Below are 11152 nucleotides of genomic sequence, written 5' to 3' on the forward strand. Positions count from 1 at the left end.
GTTATAAAAGTAATCCCTTAAAGAGACCTGGAAAAGGCCCAGAAAAGAGGATTACAAAAATAACTCAAAAGGGGACCAACATAAAGAAATCGGTTATAAAGGCGCTAAAAATACAAAACAAAGCGAGGAAACCGAAAGACAAGTTGGACCCCCCACAAGTCACGACCTCAAAAGGATCCAAGCTACAAACAAAAGTACGAAAGCAATCTAAAGAAGCCAAGCAGCAATATTCCAACAGACACCCTGCTAAAGCACAATGAAAGCATAGTATGATAAAGCTTCAAAGAGGCCACCGAAATCAACCTCAGAGAAACCATTTTTTAAAATAAAGTTGCTAAAAATAGCAACTAGAGTATCAAACAGTCAACATCATTCACAAAAACAAGTTCAAAAGCCCACAAATCGGGCTATTTACAAATATTCAGAAAAAAGATCAGCTAAGATCAGGAGCCTTCCCGGCAGCATCAGTACGGGGAGAAGGAGGGCGAGTCTGAAGGGGCACAGCATCTACGGTTCCATCATCCCGGTTCAGAATCTGGAAATCCGGATCAGACGTAACGGGAGGAACCGAGGAGGTCGACACCTTAAGAGAAGGCACTGGGGGAGGGTCAGCATCATCATCATCCTGGTCATCAGGGACAATTTTACCATCCCTCACAACATTGTTCAGGCTGACAAGAGTCAAGTCGGCATCAGGGGCAACAATTCAGAACTGCTCCATTAAGTTCTCGGAGGCAGCAGTTACGCTGCCCACAAGGTGACCCTGAAGCTCGCCATAATTAGCCCGAGCAGTTTCCAACTCATCCCGGAGGCGCATTAAATCCCTATAAGCTGAGACATAGCTATCCTTATGCTTCAGGGCCATGTCCTCAGCCAACTTCAAAGAAGCAGCCAGGGCAATAGAGCTGGCCTTCTCACTTTCCAGCTCCTTCTCCTCCTTCGCCAACTTCACCTCCAACTCCTCCTTCAGACCCTTGATTCGATCAAATTCCGACTTGGCCTCCTCCATGAAGGATTTTGTGGCATGAATCGGAATCCCCTGAACTGTTCGGAAAATAGCCGCACCCATATGAGCCATCTTCACACTAATTTTAGTGATAAAATCCAGATGCTGAAGAAGAGACACGTCGTCCATGGAAAGTCCACCATAGGGGGCAATTTGATGGTCAACAAACTCGATAGCATCAAAGTCCGAGGCATCCAGGTTGAAGGGCTCAGATGTATTTTGCTTTTTTAAGGGAGGGACACCAGAAGCAACGGCAGAAGTCTGAGGAGGATCAACCTGATGAAACCGAGGAGTAGGAATTACTTTCCTCGGCCCAAGGGAACTCAGCACAGGAGGCTTCACTGGGACCTGTGAAGATCCCTCACCGGCCACCTTGGCCGAGATGTTCAGAGCAGCAGTTGCCTTCTTTGCCCTTTTGAAGGCCTTCATGGAGTCATTGTTCTTTGATATCTCTACAAATACAGAATTAGCCACAGCAAAGCGTTACGGTCACAAACAAGAGGAGGAAAAAATTAAGAAGCAAATATAAAAGACAAGTCAGACAAATACCCAAAATAGTCCGAACCAAGGACGGGTCATTCAAAAACCTTTTGGTATCAAGATGGGGTGGTTTCCCCCACAGATCCTCAAGAACAATAACAAAAGCACGCTCAACATCATCAAGCATCTCCCAGGTATAGCGAGACACTCTCACATCCCTCTGCCACTCCAAAGGGAAAGAAGGTTCATCATTTTCATCAAGAAAAAAGTGGCGGGCCCCCTTGACAGCACGAACCTTAAAGAAGTAATTCTTGAAGTCCTTGAAGGACTCATCATACATAGCAAAAACTTTGTGGCCCTGGGCGGACCTGAAGGAAACCCAAGAAGATTTTTTTTTTTTGAAGAACCGCCATGCTTGGCAGAAACAAACAAATAAAAGAAAAGAGTCTGGGAAGGTGTTACATCTAATTCACGGCAAAGAAGTTGAAAAATTTTAATAAAACCCCAGGAATTAGGGTGAAGCTGGGATGGAGCAATATTACACGACCACAACAGGTCGGTCTCAAAAGCAGTAAAAAGAAAGGAAACGTTCAACTGGCTGAAGAAGTATTCATAGGCATAGAAGAAGGGACGCTCTCTCTCAATGGAAGTCGGAAAACAAACCCTCTCATCAGAATCAGGAGCAATAAGCTCGTAATCCTCTTCACGGGCATTGATACCACAAATCCTATGGCGCTTCCTCAGCTCTGTGCAAAACTCAGTATCCACAACAGAAACACACAACAAAACAAGGGAGTCCAGCCAATCGGACATCCCCTCGGGAACTCTGGAAGACATCTCTACAATGTTATTGCGAGAAGACATGAGGCCAACTAATCCTACAAGTAAGAAAAGAAGATGGGGTTACTAAAAACATCTCGGACAAGGGAGAAAACAACTCAATACGATACAGGCGAAACAAACAGAAAAGGAAAACCCCAAGACTCAAACCAAAAGCCTTGGGGCATCCTTTGGAGGCAATAATCAAGTAAGGTTTCTAGGAAAATCTACAGCTCCTACCCCAGCATTTCTCAAACAAGAAAAAAACTTCAAACAAGCAAGCATTTTCAGAAGCATAAGTCATCACAGTATACCAAGCAAAAAGTATTCCCATACGTCAAAATGTGCCAAGTAGAAATCATTAAAGGAACAAACTTTCTCAAAATCAGAAACAAAAAGCAACCAAGCAAAGCAAGGAACAGATGCAGATTCTCTATCAGAAGCAACAACAAAACCCTAAAAAGCCTCGATGGAAATGCTAAAAGAACGCAAGTAAGCTAAGGAAAATACACTTACAGCGACAAACAAATGCAAGATCACGAAAAGGTTCAAACTTTCAAACATGCAAAATCAAAGCTTTACCAAAAAACCAAAAGTGAAGCCGCAAAAGAAACAAGAAAGTTAGTACCAACCTGGAAAAAGCAGCAAGCTTCAAAAGAAAATTGAAGATGGAAGACGGAATCTGGGAATGCCTCCTCACAAACAAAGGAAAGAACGTGAACAAAGAGTAGTGTCGCAGGGAGAAACGTGAAACTCCAGGCAAAAATAGAAGCTCCAGAAATGCCAAACGACGCCGCAAAAACAGAAGAGTGGAGAGAGCGGAGAAAAGAAGTTATGAAAAAGGCGAAAGAAGAGAAACCGTTTCTGGGCTTTCAAAATCAAAATAAAGAGCCAAAAGGGAAACGGGGCAATTAATGCTAAAATTAAGGAAAGCATTAAACCCTCGCACGTTCCCAAAGCGCCGATATAAAAGTGCGCGCTTTTTAGAGGAAACGTTCTACATTCAAAAGCTGCTACAAAGGAATCGACAAAATGCTTGAGTTCGGCTTCACCAAAAAAAAAGGACCGAAGTCAAGGACTCGCCCTCAAAAAGAAGACCGAGCTCAAGCAGGGGCACTGTTCATACCCTGGGCCGAGGTGTCCGACCCGGGATGTTCGACAGACAAAGTGACCGACCTCTTCAGGTCAGGACAACCCGACCTCTTCCCAAAGAGCTCGGTCAAGTCCCCAGGAAAGCCCAAAGAAGGACCCAAATAGAGGAACACGCCCCAAAACCTAAGGCGGCCCAAGCCTATAGAGAGAAGGGCGATTCCCTTGAAGATAAGATGACCTCACTTAAAGATAAGATAAAGATAAGATAAGATAACTAACTTATCTTATCCATAGAAGGCCATATCTCACCATTATAAATACACTGGAGCACCCAGGTATAACTCATACTCTGATTCTACTCAATACCTGCTTAATACCCTTGCTAACTTAAGCATCAGAGTCCCTTGCAGGTTCCCCCACCCACCGGGGACGAAGGATCAGCAGCACTTTCAGTCCCGCAAGTCGGACATACCAACTCCGGCCGCAATACACCTGTCGGACACGTCGATTCCGACCAACACAGAAGATCTCGACCGAGATCGACCTACAGTTTCAGGTAACCCTCGGAACAGAAATATAGATAAATAAAAATTGGGTTGCCTCCCAAAAAGCGCTTCTTTAAAGTCAATAGCTTGGCAGTGAGCTCTCATGGAGCTTCACAGATCATCAGAGCATTGTTGGGACCTCCCAACACTAAACTTAGAGTTTGAATGTGGGGGTTCAACACCAAACTTAGAGTTTAGTTGTGACCTCCAACCACCAAACTTAGAGTTTGATTGTGGGGGCTTTGTTTGACTCTGTATTGAGAGAAGCTTATCGTTCCTCTTTTCCATGTTTATAGAAGGATAACCTTGAGCTTTAAACACAAGGTAGTCCCCATTCAATTGAAGGACTAACTCTCCTCTGTCAACATCAATCACAGCTCCTGTTGTGGCTAGGAAGGGTCTTCTAAGAATAATGGATTCATTCTCATCCTTCCCACTGTCTAAGATTATGAAATCAGCAAGGATGTAAAGGCCTTTAACCTTTACCAACACATCCTCTACCAATCCATAAGCTTGTTTTATTGACTTGTCTGCCATCTTTAATGAGATTCTTGCAGCTTGTACCTCAAAGATCCCCAGCTTCTCCATTACAGAGAGTGGCATAAGATTTATACCTGACCCCAAGTCACACAGAGCCTTCTTAAAGGTCATGGTGCCTATGGTACAAGATATCGAGAATTTACCAGGATCTTGTTTCTTTTGAGGTAGAGTTTGCTGAACCCATGTATCTAGTTCACTAATAAGAAAGGGAGGTTCACCTTCCCAAGTCTCATTACCAAACAACTTGGCATTCAGCTTCATGATGGCTCCTAGATATTGAGCAACTTTCTCTTCAGTTACATCTTCATCCTCTTCAGAGAAAGAATAGTTCTCAAAGCTCATGAATGGTAAAAGGAGGTTCAATGGAATCTCTATGGTCTCTAGGTGAGCCTCAGATTCCTTAGGTTCCTCAGTTTGGAACTCCTTTTTGTTCAGAGGACATCCCAGGAGGTCTTCCTCAGTGGGATTCATGTTCTTCTCCTCCTCTTTGGATTCGGCCATTGTGATTATGTCAATGGCCTTGCACTCTCTTTTTGGATTCTCTTATGTATTGCTTAGGAGAGTACTAGGAGGGGTTTTAGTGATTTTCTTACTCAGCTGGCCCACTTGTGCCTCCAATTTTCTAATGGAGGACCTTGTTTCACTCATGAAACTTAAAGTGGCCTTAGATAGATCAGAGACTATGTTTGCTAAGCTAGAGGGGCTCTACTCAGAATTCTCTGTCTGTTGCTGAGAAGATGATGGAAAAGGCTTGCTATTGCTAAGCCTGTTTCTTCCACCATTATTAAAGCCTTGTTGAGGCTTTTGTTGATCCTTCCATGAGAAATTTGGATGATTTCTCCATGAAGAATTATAGGTGTTCCGATAGGGTTCACCCATGTAATTCACCTCTGCCATTGCAGGGTTCTCAGGATCATAAGCTTCTTCTTCAGAAGATGCCTCCTTAGTACTGTTGGATGCATTTTGCCATCCATTGAGAAATCATGTTGACTTGCTGAGTCAACATTTTGTTCTGAGCCAATATGGCATTCAGAGTATCAATTTCAAGAACTCCCCTCTTCTGAGGTGTCCCATTACTCACAGAATTCCTCTCAGAGGTGTACATGAATTGGTTATTAGCAACCATGTCAAAGAGTTCCTGAGCTTCTGCAGGCGTTTTCTTCAGGTGAATAGATCCACCTGCAGAATGGTCCAATGACATCTTAGACAGTTCAGACAGACCATCATAGAATATATCCAGGATGGTCCATTCTGAAAGCATGTCAGAAGGACACTTTTTGGTGAACTGCTTGTATCTTTCCCAAGCTTCATAGAGGGATTCACCATCTTTTTGCTTAAAGGTTTAAACATCCACTCTAATCTTACTCAGCTTTTGAGGATGAAAGAACTTGTCCAAGAAGGCCGTGACCAGCTTATCCCAAGAGTTCAGGCTATCTTTAGGTTGAGAGTCCAACCATACTCTAGCTCTGTCTCTTACAACAAAAGGGAAAAGCATAAGCCTGTATACCTTGGGATCAACCCCATTGGTCTTAACAGTATCACAGACCTGCAAGAATTCAGTTAAGAACTAAAAAGGATCTTTTGATGGAAGTCTATGAAATTTGCAATTCTGTTGCATTAGAGAAACTAATTGAGGCTTCAGCTCAAAATTGTTTTCTCCAATGGCAGGGATTGAGATGCTTCTTCCATGTAATTTGGAATTTGGTGCAGTAAAGTCACCAAACATCTTCCTTGCATTATTGTTGTTATTATTTTTGGCTGCCATCTCCTTTTCCTGTTCGAAAATTTCAGTTGGGTCCTTTTCAGAGTACTGTGCTTTAGCTGCTCTTAGCTTCCTCTTCAAGGTCCTTTCAGGTTCAGGATCAGCTTCAACAAGAATGTCTTTTTCTTTGTTTTTGCTCATATGAAAGAGAAGAAAACAAAGAAAGAAGAGGAATCCTCTATGTCACAGTATAGAGATTCCTTTATGTGAGTAGAAAAAGAGGAGAATAGAAGAAGGATGAGAAAAATTTGAACATAGAGGAGAAGAGAGAGTTCGAATTTTTAGATGAAGAGAAGTGTTAGTAATTAACTAAATAAATAGAAAGAGATGAGAGGGAGAGAATTTCAAAAATTGTTTTTTGAAAAATAGTTAGTGATTTTCGAAAATTGAGAGAAGAAATACAATTAAAATTAAAATTTGAAATAATTAGTTAATTAAAAAGAATTTTGAAAAAGGGTGAGGAATTTTCGAAAATTAGAGAGAGAAAAGTAGTTAGGTGGTTTTGAAAAAAATAAGAAACAAACAAAAAGTCAATTAGTTAGTTGAAAAAGATTTGAAAATCAATTTTGAAAAGATAAGAAGTTAGAAAAGATTTTGAAATTGATTTTGAAAAATATATGATTTAAAAAAAGATATTTTAAAATGATATGATTGAAAAATATATTTTAGAAAAGATTTGATTTTTAAAATTAAAATTGATTACTTGACTAACAAGAAACTAAAAGATATGATTTTAGAATTTAAAGATTGAACCTTTCTTAACAATAAAGTAACAAACTTCAAATTTTTGAATCAATCACATTAGTTGTTAGTAAAGTTTTGAAATTTTGAAATAAAGATAAAAAAGATTTTGAAAATCAATTAAAAAATATTTTCGAAAATATAAAAGAAAAATGAAAAAGATTTGATTTTTGAAAAAGTTTTGAAAAGATAAGATTTTTAAAATTGAAATCTTGACTTGACTAGCAAGAAACAACTTATTTTAAAATTTTTTGACTAAGTCAACCCAAAAATTTTCAAAATTATGAGTAAAACAAGGAAAATATATATTTTTTTAATTTTTGAATTTTTAATGAGGAGAGAGAAAAACACAAATATGACCCAAAACGTGAAAATTTTGGATCAAAACACATGATGCATACAAGAACACTATGAATGTCAATGTTGAACACCACAAACACTTTCAAGATCAATATGAACATCAAGACTTATTTTTGAAAAAATTTCAAGAAAAGAAAAACATGCAAGACACCAAACTTAGGAATTTTCAATGCTTAGACACTATGAATGCAAAAATGCATATGAAAAATAACAAAAAACATAAAACAAGAAAATTTAAAGATCAAACAAGAAGACTTGTCAAGAACAACTTGAAGATCATGAAGAACACATGCATGAATTTTCGAAAAATGCAAAAGTTTTTAAAACATGCAATTGACACCAAACTTAAAAATTGACTCAAGACTCAAACAAGAAACACAAATTTTTTTTTGGATTTTTTGAAAATTTCATTTTAGAAAAACGAAAACAAAATAAAAAATTTTGAAAGATTTTTGAAAACTTTTTGAAAAGAAAATTACCTAATCTAAGCAACAAGATGAACCGTCAGTTGTCCAAACTCGAACAATCCCCGGCAACGGCGCCAAAAACTTGGTGCACGTAAATTGTGATCATCAACAATGGCACCAATGGACTTGGAGCTCTCAAACGTGAATCACACTTTGTCACAACTTCGCACAACTAACCAGCAAGTGCACTGGGTCGCCCAAGTAATACCTTACGTGAGTAAGGGTCGATCACACGGAGATTGTTGGTATGAAGCAAGCTATGGTCATCTTGTAAATCTCAGTCAGGCGGATTCAAATGGTTATAATGGTTTTTGAATATAAAGATAAATAAAGCATAAAATAGAGATAGAGATACTTATGTAAATTATTGGTAGAAATTTCAGATAAGTGTATGGAGATGCTGTGTTCCTTCTGAATTTCTACTTTCCTACTGCTTTCATCCAATCATTCTTACTCCTTTCCTTGGCAAGCTGTATGTAGGGCATCACCGTTGTCAATGGCTACTTCCCATCCTCTCAGTGAAAATGGTCCAAATTCTCTGTCACAACACGGCTAATTATCTGTCGGTTCTCGATCATGTCGGAATAGAATCCATTGATTTTTTTGCGTCTGTCACTACGCCCAACAATCGCAAGTTTGAAGCTCATCACAGTCATTCAATCCCTGAATCCTACTCGGAATACCACAGATAAGGTTTAGACTTTTCGAATTCTCAAGAATGCTGCCAATGGATTCTAGCTTATACCACGAAGATTCTGATTAAGAAATCCAAGAGATACATGCTCGTTCTAAGGTAGAACGGAAGTGGTTGTCAGTCACGCGTTCATAGGTGAGAATGATGATGAGTGTCATGGATCATCACATTCATCATGTTAAAGTGTAGCGAATATCTTACAACAAGAATAAGCTGAATTGAATAGAAAATAGTAGTAATTGCATTAATACTCGAGGAACAGCAGAGCTCCACACCCTTTATCTATGGTGTGTAGAAACTCCACCGTTGAAAATACATAAGTGATGGTCTAGGAATGGCCGAATGGCCAGCCCCCCTAAATGGCATATGAATTCGAAAATAGGGAAAAAGACCCTTAATACAATAGTAAAAAGTTCTATTTATACTAAACCAGTTACTAGGATTTACAGAAATAAGTCTTTAGTGCAGAAATCCACTTCCGGGGCCCACTTGGGTGTGTGCTTGGGCTGAGTTAGAGCTTTACACGTACAGAGACTTATCTTGGGGTTAAACGCCAAGTTGTAACGTGTTTTTGCCATTTAACTCTGGTTTGTGACGTGTTTCTGGCATTTTACTCGAGACTGTAGCATGGGACTGGCGTTGAACGCCAGTTTGCGTCATCTAAACTAGAATAAAGTATGAATTATTATATATTTCTGGAAAGCTCTGAATGTCTACTTTCCAAAGCAGTTGAGAGCGCGCCATTTGGAGTACTGTAGCTCCAGAAAATCCATTTCAAGTGTAGGGAGGTCATAATCCAACAGCATCAGCAGTCCTTTGTCAGCCTTCTATCAGATTTTTGCTCAGGTCCCTCAATTTTAGCTAGAAAATACCTGAAATCATAGAAAAACACACAAACTCATAGTAAAGTCTAGAAATATGAATTTTGCATAAAAACTAATAAAAACATCCCTAAAAGTAGCTAGATCCTACTAAAAACTACCTAAAAACAATGCCAAAAAGCGTATAAATTATCCGCTCATCAACCATAGCTTGCTTCAAGCCGACAATTTCCGTGGGATCGACCCTTACTCACGTAAGGTTTATTACTTGGATGACCCAGTGCACTTGCTGGTTAGTTGTGCGAAGTTTGGAAAGAGTTGAGATTATAATTGTGCGTACCAAGTTGTTGGCGCCATTGAGATCACAATTTCGTGCACCAAGTTTTTGGCGTCGTTGTCGGGGATTGTTCGAGTTTGGACAACTGACGCTTCATCTTGTTGCTTAGATTAGGTAATTTTCTTCTTGTTTCAACCTTTATTTTTTGTTAAAAAAGTTTTCAAAAATTTTTAAAAAAAAATTTCTCTCCTTTTTCATTTTTCCAAAAAATTTTTCGAAAAATTTAAAAAAAAATTTATAAAATCAGAAAATCAAAAATAATTTTGTGTTTCTTGTTTGAGTCTAGAGTCAATTTTTAAGTTTGGTGTCAATTGCATATTTTTATTTTTCTCAAAAAAATTTTCGAAAACTCATGCATGGTGTTCTTCATGATCTTCAAGTTGTTCTTCGTAAGTCTTCTTGTTTAATCTTTAACTTTTATGGTTTTGTGTCTTTTCTTATTTTTCATATGCATTTTTGAATTCTTAGTGTCTAAGCATTAAAAATTTCTAAGTTTGGTGTCTTGCATGTTTTTCTTTTCTTGAAAAGTTTTCAAAAATAAGTCTTGATCTTCATCTTGATCTTCAAAGTGTTCTTGGTATTCATCTTGACATTCAAAGTGTTCTTGCATGCATCATTGGTTTTGATCCAAAATTTTCATATTTTGACTCAACTCTTTTGTTTTTTTCTTTCCTTATTAAATTCAAAAAAAAAAATCTTTTCCTTATTTCACTCATAAATTTCGAAATCTTTGGGTTGACTTAGTCAAAAATTTTTAAAATAAGTTGTTTCTTGTTAGTTAAGTCAAGATTTCAATTTCAAAAATTTATCTTTTCAAAATCTTTTTCAAAATCAAATCTTTTTCATTTTTTTCCTTTATTTTTTGAAAATTCTCAAAAATCTTTTTCAAAACTTTTGAAAAATCTTTTTCCTATTTTTACCTCATGTTTTTCGAAATTAATATTAACAATTAATGTTTTGATTCAAAAATTTCAAGTTTGTAACTTTCTTGTTAAGAAAGATTCAAACTTTAAATTTTAGAATCATATCTTTTTAATCATATCTTTTCAAACATATCTTTTTCAAATCATATCTTTTTCACAATCAATTTCAAAATCTTTTCTAACTTCTTATCTTTTCAAAATTCATTTTTCAAATCTTTTTCAACTAACTAAAACAAATAGTTTGTTTTACTATTTCTTATCTTTTTCAAAACCACCTAACTACTTTTCTCTCTCTAATTTTCGAAAATCACCTTCCTCTTTTTCAAAATTCTTTTTAATTAACTAATTGTTTTAAATTTTAATTTTAATTTCATTTCTTCTCCTAATTTTCGAATCCTAACTATATTTTAAAATAAAAACAAAAATATTTTCCGTTTTTTCTTAATTATTTTTGAAAACTCCTCTCTCTCATCTTCTTGTATTTATTTATTTATCTACTAACACTTCTCTTCTACTCATAATTCGAACCCTCTTCTCTTCTCTCTCTGTGTTCGAATTTTTCCTC

General features: G+C 37.6%; 1 non-coding gene across 1 annotated transcript; it reads left to right on the top strand.

Moving 5' to 3' along the window:
• Positions 1-5738: 5738 nt before the first annotated feature.
• On the top strand, positions 5739-5845 carry LOC127742926 (small nucleolar RNA R71). Its single transcript, XR_008004277.1, has one exon. It is a non-coding gene; the product is annotated as a small nucleolar RNA R71 (small nucleolar RNA).
• The last annotated feature ends 5307 nt before the right edge of the window (positions 5846-11152 follow it).

The sequence above is a fragment of the Arachis duranensis genome, chromosome 1, assembly GCF_000817695.3.
Source record: "Arachis duranensis cultivar V14167 chromosome 1, aradu.V14167.gnm2.J7QH, whole genome shotgun sequence".
Classification (NCBI taxonomy): domain Eukaryota; kingdom Viridiplantae; phylum Streptophyta; class Magnoliopsida; order Fabales; family Fabaceae; genus Arachis; species Arachis duranensis.